This window comes from Halichoeres trimaculatus, unplaced genomic scaffold (assembly GCF_033239565.1).
Source record: "Halichoeres trimaculatus isolate MK-OKI-2021-1 unplaced genomic scaffold, fHalTri1.1 fHalTri1_scaffold_9, whole genome shotgun sequence".
In the NCBI taxonomy this organism is placed as follows: Eukaryota; Metazoa; Chordata; class Actinopteri; order Labriformes; family Labridae; genus Halichoeres; species Halichoeres trimaculatus.
In genome coordinates, this window is record NW_027437188.1 from 11,612,575 (window position 1) to 11,625,522 (window position 12,948).

Sequence of the window (12,948 nt, forward strand, 5' to 3'; positions counted from 1 at the left end):
CTGCCACCTACTCAAGAGAGAGGCACTCTCACTGTTTTGCCGACTAGAAGTGTTTTTGTTGAAGATTCACAGCAGGATATACATTCGATGCTTAAATTAGGTAGAATGACAAGACAGAAAACCACCATGAACACACAAAGAAGAAAAGATAAGAATGGTGTGATTTTGGATGCGAGGCTTGCATTTTGTTGTCACATTGATGGAGATGACTTCCTCATCTGTGCATTTAGAGGGATGTATTTCACAGGATTCTCCATTATTCTGGCCTGATGAGCAGTACCCCAGTTTTCTCAAGAAGATGAAGATGGATGGATGGAGGGAGGGAAGATGAAGAGACGAGGGATGGAGAGTGACAGCCAGAGTTCAACCACCAGCTAATTTTAACATCACCCCTCCCTCCTATTAGCTCCTCTGTAATGGAGGGAGTGAGAGAATAGAGGCAACCTAATCGGTGGGAAGCTGCCCAGAAGCGCCTGACCTGAAGCAGGATGAGGGCTTCACTGTATGTGAGTGTGTGTCCAGAGGGGGTCAGGGGAGAAGGCAGCATCCTGGCAGGACATGAGGGACTCAGTTCCCAGCAGCACTCTCTCTGGACTCTCCTGCTCAGGCTCCATCAGTCTCTCCCTGCTGGGTCAACGCTGCCTTCCTCCGGGGGATTCCCACTTTTTCCCAAGGCTATGCCCAGCTAGCTCTCACTCTCCCTTCTTGCCAAATGACCCCAAGTTCGGCCACTTGCTTCCCTTATCTGTCCTTTCCCAGGGCTGTGGTACTTTATCCATGTCACCCTCTCTGTCGTCTGATGTACAGTGGTCAGTGCATCTACGGGGTCAGCTTAATGATGGCCGGTCGCACTGGAATTAGCAACAGAACATGCTGCTGGATGTGAGAAATGCTGTGACTATGAGCACACACAAATCAAGCATGTGTATGTATACATACAAATCTGAAGGTTATAAATCAAAAACCGGATTCAAACCATGACAGCATTGGTAAAATATGTTTTATATAAAAAGCCCCACCGTGTGTGGGATAATTTCTTGTTTTGCTGTCTTGCTGATGTCACATGTGCCAAACAAGCTGCAGAAATTTGGGTCATTAAGTTCACTACATGACCCAGTAAGGAAAGATAGTTTACATCCTGAAGTGTAGATCCTAAAGTTTTGAATCTCTTTTTTTTTTGCTGACATAAAAGTTGCACGTTTTAAAGCCTGTCGCTAAACTCAAGAGACAAGTCTGTATCCAGTGACCCAACTTATTCCTGTTTGGGTTACTGTGTGTGCTGCTGCTGGTTTATAAACTATAGATGTTTACATTGAAACTCCAGAAGCAAGCCTGACCTTGTGTGTGAGCATAGAGATCTAAAATTAGACTCAAAAACCCTTGAAATATGTAGCAGTACATTGGTTTAAAGTACGTATCCTCAACAGAATACAGTATTTCAGTAGTTCTGTAAAATCATCCATAAGAGTTTATCCACTCCAGATCATAAAAAGTGCATGAAGCAGCAAATGAACAATGGTTTATTCAAACCAATAATCATGTTCACAATGACCACTCACATTAAGAGTAACAGACTGATAAAACTAAAAGACCATCATGTAAACATCTCTTTGGGAATTGGTTGGTCTAATAAGTCCGATCCAAATTTGGACCAGTGTTAAATTCGTTGACAAAGACTATGATGAAAAAATGTCAAGGCACCTTTTCCCGGTCAAAAACTAAATAAAAAGTCTGCCATGATGACGCAGACTGTGGTAAAATATAACTTACACTTAAATCAACGAGTAAAAAGACGAAAATTTAAGAGAGGGACGCAGGCCCAGAGTGGCACTGGGTTGACTGAACAGGTAAACGTCTTTGTCTATAGCGCCTCAGCCGTAGTTCACAGGAGAAGTAAGATGAGTTTGCAGAACCTCACAAGGTTTGCAAGATTTTTTCACAACAGTTAGGTTAACATTTGACAAGAATCTGCTAAAACTTAGTCTACTGAAACTAGACCAAGACTTAAAGACTTGAGACAAGACGCAGACTAAAACTCTTATGATTTTTAGTTGACCAAAAGTAGACTGAGATTAAATGGTTTCAGATGACCTGAATATGACTAAAAGTAAATGGTGTGTTATTCAAAAGACTGAGACTAAATCAGAATTTGGTGTCAAGATAAACAGTGATTTGGATGAGTTTCACTGCACTTCTGTCTGTTTCACTTCTGTTTGTTGGGAAGATCATTCATAACACATTTCATACCATGACACATCAACAGCAGTGTTTGGTAACGACAGGAAGAGAAGGAGGGATCAGCTTCTTCTGAAGTTCTGACACATTTCAAGCAGAGGAGCAGCTCTCCACATGGAAAAATGGTTGATGAAATGATTTACACATGTGCATCTGTACTTTACTTTGTGTGCATGAAACCAGAAAAGTTCAAAAGTGTCATCAGAAAAAACTGCACATGTAACTACAGCTCATTATCTTATCCAATCATTGGATCTAATTCTAATCCCATCACAGGAGCAGATCCTGGCTGTCACTGGATGAGATGCAGAGAAACCACTGATGTCACTCCCCTCAATTTGAAGACACCAGTTGACCTGACGTGCTTGTTCATGTTTGCAAACAACAAACAGAAAATTTTAAAAAAAGTATCTCAGCCTGTTTAAAACAAACAACAACTCGACAACACTGTCTTTGAAAGCCGCATGCATGCACACAGCGAATGTACTCACACACTGCACCCTGAAATGACCAAATGCTGGTGTCCCAGTGTGTGACACACACAAACTCAGGTGTCTGCCAGCTTTGACACTACACTCAACCACTGTCTTAGCCCCATCCTGCGTCCCCTACGACCTCAGAGGAAGGATTAGAGGTGCTACATTGCCTCACCATTACACCTTCTTGTGTTGCACATCGCAGATGAGAAGGAACAGGACAGGTATGCTGACATAAGTATGCAAGAGTCAAATGATGAAGGTGGGATGGTCGTAGAGCTGTTCTCTTGTAGAGACTTTGAGGATCTGGTTGACTTCTATCACTGCCAAACGGCACATCTGAAAATTTATCCCAGGCTTTTGTTGGTTTTGTAACTCAGATGAAATGGTCTTGAATGGTCCAATATTAAAGACACAACAGCTGGTATTAATGCAATCTGGTCAATGACACACACTGTATGTTATAACATTTTTAAACCACAGCCAATAGCATGAAAAAACTAGAAAAGGCCAGTAATGCCAACATGATACTGCCTCATATTGTAGAATGAGAGAATACAGGAAATAAGTCTGTGTGTGTGTGTGTGTGTGTGTGTGTGTGTGTGTGTGTGTGTGTGTGTGTGTGTGTGTGTGTGTGTATGTGTGTGTGTGTTGCTGAGAGGTGGCCGAGCTCTCTAACAGTGGCACAGTGCTAAGATGGTCAAGTTCCCATGCTAGCTCGTGTTTACCCTGAGCTATTTCTGCACACTCACACATACACACAGTTTGCCCTCTTGTACCCCCTGCTTGTAATTTCTCATCCCTCCCTCCCCCTCGCTCATCCCCCTCTCCTTCTCCTTCCCCCCTCTGGAGTCCGGGAGGGTTATGTGAACGGCCAGGGAGGAGGGCTGAGAAAAAGACGGGAGGAGTGTGAAAGAGGAGAGACGATGAGGGGGTCATCACTGAGTCATCATATTCCCTGGTAAGGCTCGTGTGTAGAGAGAGAGTGTGTGTGAGTTCAGTTCCTAAAAGTGTGTGCACATGTCTGAGTGGGTGGTGAAGTTTGCACATTCCAGTGAACAAGTGTATGTATGTGTGTGTGTGTGTGGGCATGAGAGTGTGTTTCCACATGCCTGTGTGTTTACGATACATCCTGAATGTGTGTTTTACTCTCAGTCGGACAAATTGACACTTTACTACAATCACTACCTTCAGACAAAAATGATACCTTCAACCATCTACAGCTTCTAACCTCCAGATAGGGGCTTTTTATCCAACACCTCCATGCTTCCTCTAATTTCTGTCCATCCTGTCCCGACACAAACTCTCTGTACACAGCTCTGTTTCCACCCGTGTTAAACTAAAATGTGAAGTTTTCCTCTCTGGTCACAGACTGAAATCATAAGCTGTAATAACACATGCACTTAATTCCAGAAACCTTCTGGATGTCAGTAAACATTCCCCTGAGATATGAAGAAACAGATTTTTACATCACACTTTTTGAAATTTAGAAAAAGATGTATTGTTGTTGACGTCCCTGTCCTCATTCTGGAGTGTTTCCACACAACCATAGAGGCTCCTTATTTCTGTTACACAGACTCCTTTACTGACCAGTTATCAGTTAGGGCTGCACATGCAGTTTGCAACAGAAGTACTGCAGATTACAATCGTTTGCTATGCAAGGAGGTTAGCCGCCAAAAAACTGCAATTTTTACCTGTAAATCTCAGAGGACAGTAAAAGACTCCCAGCTTTGTGTGAATTCACTGAGTGTCATTAAAGCAGAAACCCTACCAAACCAAAGACGAGAACACAGGCTGCTGCGTATGAGACCTGGGTCATAATAAAGGATCCAAGAAACTACATCCTGAGAGCCACTCCAAACATGTCAGAAAAATAATGATTCTATATTTTAGGATTGATGATTATCATAGCTAATAGTTTGATGATACACCATAGTTTGGCTGTGAACATTAAATCTGTTTCTGATAACAATAAATTGAACTTTCTCTTATTATTTACGCTCCGTATTGAGTCCTAAGTGTTGTATTTGGTCATAAGCTAGCATCTGTCTTTACTGTCATCACAGTGTTACTATTTGTCTCACCATACATAATCTGCTTTTCATGTTACTTGTAGAACGGATACAGCACACTCACATTTGAGTTACCATCGGCTGACTGCTGCCCGTTACCGTTATTAGATATTTTCTTCATTCACCACTGTGTTTCGTAGGCCTAAATCTCCAAACCCAAGTAACTTTTTTTCATATTCATCTGACAAGTCTAAGTAAATGTTGTATTTAAGTTTTAATTTCTTAAAAACAGTAACTTAACTGAAATCTTTGATGTAAATATATCACTTCATATTCTATTTTTTATATTTGAAGTGCTTATTTACCATGTATCTATTTCATATTGTTAACTTTGCTCGGATAATTGCTGCTGAAACACAACAACTTTCCAGTTTTGGATGAGTACATCACTTCAATTCAATTCAGTTGAATTCAGTTCAGTTCAGTTCAATTCAGTTCAATTCAGTTCAGTTCAATTCAATTCAATTCAATTCAGTTAAGTTGAGTTGAGTTGAGTTGAGTTCTGTTCAATTCAATTCAATTCAATTCAATTCAATTCAATTCTATTATATTCTTTTCTATTCTATTCTTTTCTATTCTATTCTATTCTATTCTATTCTATTCTATTCTATTCTATTCTATCCTTTTCAGCGGTTATCTTTACTTATCTTCTTTCAAACCTGGAGGATGCAGAAATCCCATTTAAAAGCTCACAGCCTCAGACTTTGCTGGTGTTCCAGTGTAAAGTGTGATTCTGTAACTGGTGTCTGCCAGCTAAGTGCACCTCTTAAAAAGCCTGCAGTTATAAAAGACATTCATGATAGGTTTACTTAAGCATTATGATCAAAAATTAGTTTATTAATTGATGATTTTGCAAAGGCTCTTTTCATGTTTTAGCAGTCATGTCAATCGCGTACATGTTCAGCGAAGGTCTCCATGTGGCACAGTCACTCTGAACTCTTAAAAGTCAATAAAAGAACATTGACTCATCTGAACTGATAGAAATAAACTGCTTTTGTTGACAAAATGCATGCTCTGAATGATGACGTGAGTTGTACCTACGTCCACACATCAGGAAGCACAAACAGCATGCAAACACTTCGGAATGAAGCTTTTATGCCCAAAAACTAAAGATTCAACCCAAATTAAGCAATGCAAAGTGTTTTCAGGCAGCACAAGCATGCAATATGAACATCTTCAGGATATTAATACCACACAACTTCATAAAGAAAGTTATAAAATTGTACTTCTGATGTGTGAATTCACATTTGCTGGTTTGGCTTCATCCTGGCGCCTCTGCTGTTCCTGCCTTTCCTAAAAAGCTCTGCTCGCTATCGTCCCCATCACATCCCTGTCTCCTCTTCCTCTCTTTCTCAGCCTCCTTCTCTTTCATCTTTCCTCCTCCTCCTCCTCTCCGCCTGCCTGAATATCTGTGTGGCCTGGCTTTGCCTCTCAACAGTAACTCAACCCATAAACAAACTGCCTTACACGCTGTAATCACAAACCCCAAACTGCCAGACATTAAAAGGGCCACGTTTCATTCCTGCTACAAAAAGAAGATAGAGGAGGGGAGAAAGAGGGGGAACAGAGAGGGAGCGAGTGTCCTCTTAACAGATGCGGTGTGTAGTATCAGTTTGCTAAAGTGCGACTGGGAGGAGAGACAGATAGCGGTGGAAGAGAAGAGGAGCGTATCTTTGAGGAGTTCCACATTGCCCGGCGATGATCAAAGTGCACTGCAGCCTTTGTGGCTAATTGTGGGGATTATCTGTAAGTGCTTGGAAAGAGCGGCCTGGTTTTATGGGGTCGGTGTCACATACACACACACCAACACACACCCACACACATACCATGCATGTGCTACTGCGCTCAGGAATCACAGAGGAAACGCACAACTGACCTCACATGCATAATTCAAGTTTCTGTGTATTTGTGGAGTGAGACAATGGGAGAAAAAAAGGACACGGAGGAGACTGAAGAGTGAAAAACCGAAATGGGAAGAGATCCAGGAGACATGAAGAAATCAGACAAACACACACACACGCTCACACACACACACACACACACACACGCTCACACAGGGAGGCAGACATATCCTGTCGTCTCGATCCAGTTTCAAGGATAGTGGCGAGACTGGAAGGTTTGGAGTGCCAAACGACTTGTCAGTGTCAGTTGTAAAGCTGCCTCCCCTAAAGCCACTTCCCCCTGCTGTACACACACATCCAAACACACACACACACACACACACACACACACACACACACACACACACACACACACACACACACACACACACACACACACACACACACACACACCCTCTTAGATCTGTGGTCAGCTGAGCGGATCCTCAGTGAGGTCAGGAGTAGTTTGGAAACACACGCACACGGCTCACAAAGAGACTTTCTTTCGAGGCTTTACGAGTCTTCTCTATAGTTTGCCCTGACCACAGACACACACATACGCATACACACAACACACACACTTGTACATTTACACGTAGTGCAAGAAAACTCACACAGCTGATGTAGCGGATATGGTTTTGTGAGGGGGAAGAAGGGTGTATGGTCGGCGTCAGGTCCAAGCAATTATCCAAGTGTCCAAACCTCTTTCAGGCAGCCACAGCGGAGCCAGACAGCTCACACACACACAGTCACACACACTGACACACACAGACACCAACACAACTTTCAACTCCGACGTAGGGATTTGCCCAGGATAATTCCACTTCTATTCACCATGAGAGGTTTTACAAGGTTAGGGCCAAAATCTCTGAGCTGACTACAAGCGGACTACCAGCTGGCCCTTGGCCTCCGGTCTGAGTGCTGGATTCTGTCCCCGCTGAGTGTCCCGGAGCCCTGAAGACCTTTCCAATAAGACGAGCGCAGGAAGACAATGGAGGGTGGCTAATCTTGTCTTTATGTGGCCTTTTGTGTGTGAGTGGGGGGCTCTTGTAGAGGCGGTGCTCAGGTAAGGCTGCGTGTCAAAGGTTAAGCCTCAGACTCAGACCTGCACACACGAGTTAATTAAAGTTTGTCTAAGGGGGTGAGAGTGTGTCTGAGGAGGCCGCAAGCGTCTGAGGGCTCGCCTGAGAAAGGAATGCTGGAGACTTCAAAGTTAGCAGACTGCCGTTCTTCGAAAGAAAGGAAGGGTAACTATCTGAAACATCTACAAAGTCTTGATTTCTGCTCAGAGAGGATGTACAGGTGGACGCCTGATGTTTGAATTCATTGGTCAGAAGAAATAATCAGTAAGACAGCAGGTGAGACAACAGGTAACAGATAACAGGTAACCTGAGACAACTTCTCCGAATTAAATCCACTGCACACCTTCAATTTTTCACCCAAGATTCTTTATAAGCCTCAAACTTTTCCTTGGCCTTCACAGCATTAATAACTGGAAATACATCTTGTTTTAAACATTTTGGTAATAACATTATCTCTTTTGACTTTTTGATTCAGACTTGATGCTGGAATGCTTCAGAGTATGTTTTAAGACACCATTCATAATTTCAGAAACAGTGCCTTTAGGTGATTTTTTTTTAAGTCAACCCAAAGAAATAAAACTTTTCATAGTTTGTCTTTGGATAAATTAGCATATTATTTAATTCCATGGCATCTTGTAAACCAAAACTCTAACTACTCTTCTGTTGTTGGTATCTGGTATCTCCCCTCCTTAACAGAAAGAAATCAGTGTCTCATGCTAAGAGGCCAACTTAACAGATTTTAATTCAAAGTTGTAAAGAAGCATCTGAGTGCTGGTTGACCACAGAATTATACACACCATGGACTCTTTAAAAGTGGACAACATGGCCACTTCAAGCAGCAAAGCAAAAGCAATATAGACCCTCTTAGAAAATGACTTTTTCAAGAAGACAGGAGTTTAAATGAAGGTAAACCAATCCCCCTGACCCCTTAAAGGCAGGGTCTGCTGGATTTTCCTTAAAAATAAAAAGGCTAATTTTACAAGAATGATCCTGCCCAATCATCTCCTATGGGCCTCTATACATGTGTGTCAGTGTCTGTGTCTGCCTCAACCCCCTCCTCTGCCTGTATGTTGATGTTTTGGTTGCATCAGGGCGTTTCTGGGTGGAGAGTAAGTGTGGTTACCTCAGCCAATCACAGTGCCAAGTGCACAAATGACTTTGCCTGTTGATTGGCGAGTTGAAGAAGCTATCCTGAGCAGCTATGATAGCAGACGTAGCACAGAGCATGAAAAATACAACTAAAGAGAAACAAAACCCTGAATAGATAAATATTTGTAATAAACCAGGGTGAAACTTGGCTCAATTTTCACTCGCTTTCAGGCACTTGGAGAGCAGCTCGGGACGAAGAGCGAGGTGAATTGGCGTTTTTCTAAACAGCGGTTGCTGTGTTCACGTAGTCACTGTTAGAGGCCATGGGTGTGGGCTGCAGCTGGCACAGTGCCAAGGGGGAGGAGCCCAATTTGAATGTTGTGTTTACTAAAAAGATACAAATATCCTGCAGACCTTACCTTTACATTAAAAAGTTCTGGTAAGTTTTTTGGTATCTGGATTTTTTAAACACACTTCCTGTATGAGACCGAGTATTACTTGATGAACATTGATGAACAGGGGGCAGGCTGGCTGACATGGGTGAATGATTGACTTCTATGTCATTTCTTTCGATGACACTTGTACTACAGGGGACCAAGCCAGTTTTGAGTCTAAGCTTGCTAACTCTTTTTTTTATGAACTATCAGTAACTGTGACTGACACAACTTAGGGAACAATGACACTTCTCGGTCAGGTAATGTCAAACTCAAAAATTCATTAGAAACACCTAAAAGCCGACAGAATTGTTGTCATTGTTGGGTCAGAGGCTGCAGATTATGATTATGAACTGATTTTTTTTAAAAGTCAAAAACTGAAGGTTTTTAAATAACCTGTGGTTCATATATAAAAAAAAAAACACTGTGAGAGATTAAGAACAATGTCATGACTTAAACTACGGGATCCCCCATCAATTAGGAGGGCTGTGTTTGGGTGAAATCCAGGCATTCTTTAAAGAAGCAGCTTTAAGTCCAGATGTTTCTCCAGAAAAACAGCTGCTGAAAAAACTCCAGTGAGAGACGCTCAGAGGTGCTGAGAGTCAAAACATGGACATTTAGCATCTTTTTCAGGGACATCCTGCAGGTGGACCAAACCTCTTTACTACTGCTGGGAATGTAAGAAAGTGATGTTTGGGATTCTGTTCATGCCGAGGTTAAACAGCTTTTGATTGTGTCACAGAGTCTTCATTATTCACCTGTGATGTGAAAATCTAGGTTAAATCACTTGAAAAGAAAAAAAAAACAAGTAAAAAAAAACCTGAACAAAAGAGTGAATGAAGAAACAGACAGCAGGCATGTAGAAGAGGAAGAAAATAACCTCAAGAGGAATATAAAAAAAGTAGTCTGGAGAGAGGGATGAGGAGGAAGGAAGGAGGAAGAGGAGGAGAGAAGATGAGCAGACAGTGTCCTTTATGTATTGGCTGAGTGTCTCCCAGGGCTTCTGTAATGCTTTACACAGACCCACTTTCAAGGTCTGCCTGTCCAGCTGTTTTCATATTCAGTTTCGCCCTCCTTTCTCTCCCTCCTGTGTGATTCTTTTTATCTGTGACTGTGGGGCAGATTATTACCCGAGGGCAGCAGATTACCCACAGGAAGAGACAACAAAAAGACAAATAAATGAGAGGCTGTCACGATTTTAATCCTGATTAGTGCGGGACGGGAGAGAAGGAGTGGATGCAAATACACAGGCCTAAAAAGGCGAGGGACACACAGGTCAGCCGATGAGTCTGATTTCTGCCCTGATCAGTGGAGTGACTGAGGCAGAAAGTCAAAGCAGAGTCCACAGAAACCCTTAAGAAGAACCTGAGGTAAGAAGAAACTGAGACAGAGACATGAAAAGCTCTCCCTCCTGGTCCTGTGCTTGCCTGCTGGAGATGAACACGTATAGATTTGTCTCTGCTGTCAGTGCGTCACGTACATGTGTCACAGATAACACAGGAATGACCCCGTGCTGACCCCCCTACCATCTGCTTTGGCTGGGCCACAGCAGCCACTCAGCTCGCCGGCCTACACGGTTACTGACCCATTCCACATGCCAAAGACAAGACAGATGCCCCTGATACCCCAGCTCCACCCCCAGCTACCCCCAAAAGTCCACCTCCTCCACCCGATGGCATGTCAGCGCCTCCGCTTGCCATCCACACCAGACGCCCTGACCTCCTCTGTCTTTCTTTTTCTCCAACACCACAAGTCAAGCAGGGAGCTGCTGTCCATGAGGAGACATTTGTTGTGTGACGCTAATGATCTGTGTGCCGCACACAAGTTGGCTTACAGTTTACACACACACACATACATAAAATAGTGTGTAGTGTGAAGAGCCATAACTTGACTCACATTAAAACATGTGACACACACACCAACTAATGAAAGACCCTCAAATAGAGACATAAACCCTGGCTTACATGAGTGACACACAAACACAGACATTCACAGACAGAACCGCACACACACAGACACACACACACACACAGGAGGCCGTGGTCCATCCTCTGACCGGTCGGTGACCTGACAGCCCAGCAGCTGCCGGCTGTTTGATGTTTCACTCTGAGGATCACATTTCATTTCAAGACACTTCAGCCAATCAGAGACAGACAGACACAGAGACAGAGGGAGGCTCTTCTTCCTCGCTTTTAGCCTTCGCCACAGCGCCACCGACCAGACACACACCACCAACACACCTCACAACTCTGCAGACTCACCACAGAGGAAAATACAGTAAGAACACAAACAAGCAGCTTCATAAACACAGAAATCATCAGCTGAAGGCTTTTTTTAAAAATAAAAAAATAACTGTTAATGGCACATCAGAGGTCTGTGTGTGTGTGTGTGTGTGTGTGTGTGTGTGTGTGTGTGTGTGTGTGTGTGTGTGTGTGTGTGTGTCTGTGTGTGTGTGTGTGTGTGTGTGTGTGTCTGTGTGTGTCTGTGTGCAGCAGATGGAGGCAGGCTGGACGTTAGACCCTCTGGCCGGATGACATGAAGTCATCACACGACAGCAGTGTTGAACACTGCCTTCAGGGACAAACACACACTCTCTCTCTCTCTCTCTTCTCTCTCTCTCTCTCTCACACTCACACACACACACACACACACACACACACACACACACACACACACACACACAAGCACACACACACACACACACACACACACACACACACACACACACACACACACACACACACACACACACACACACACACACACACACACACACCTAAGTCCTGATGAGTGAGGTCATTTCATGTGATTTACGTTTTATTTGTGAAACTGTTTGCACGCACACATCATGACAACAGTTTCCAAACCATGTCTCATTTTTTTGTATTTTTTGTGTCTGAAAAACTTAAAAAAGAAAAAGTATCTGGAGCTGCTTCAGTGAGTGTTCATTCTGCAGCCGAGCTGCACCTTCAACTGAAAATACTTGCTCCTGAGGAGACGGATGAGGACAACTTTATGTCCAGTGACAGGCTCAAATTGTTAGTGACATCTTTCTAGTTTCATACATATTATTTCTGACCTTTAATCTTTATTCAGAGGGATAGGAAGTTGGATAGAGCAGGAAACTGGGAACAGAGAGTGAAGAAGGCAAAAGGTCACAGGCTGAACACAGACTGAAACTGCCTGCTTCGTGGATCAACCTTTGCACACAGAGCATGTTACCACTTTGCTGAAGCATCCCTTCCCCTACAGACCTTTCTGTCAAGTTGAGATGCCCTTAAAACCAAAAACTAAACTAACTAAACTGCTGATGTCCTGTTTCCTCCATTTGACTTTGTGATAAAATTTCACTCTTGAAAATCAGGAGAAGCACAACAATACAAACAGAATCCAAAGAATTAGAGGTATACTCCTGTGTAATGTGAGGTATATTCAGTGTTCTGGTATCTGGTGTTTGGTGGTCTTAAAAAGAGCATGTAACAGCTGTTTGTGTTGCAGAAAATAATGTGTCTTATATGAAAATACAGGTCTTTTCTGCAGGAATCCTGTCCTTAATGCTGTCAGACTTTGAGGACAAAAAACAAGAACTTCTAACGGATGCATTGCAAAACTGCATGTGTCTCATGGGATGAAAGTGCAGCCGCTGAAGCCATCAAACTACAAGCATAAGCAGCATACAT

At 43.0% G+C, this 12,948-nt stretch overlaps 1 protein-coding gene across 2 annotated transcripts in view; it reads right to left on the minus strand.

Moving 5' to 3' along the window:
* Positions 1 to 12,948, minus strand: part of bcas3 (BCAS3 microtubule associated cell migration factor) — a 410,031-nt gene that overhangs the window by 116,771 nt on the left and 280,312 nt on the right. The window lies entirely within an intron of this gene.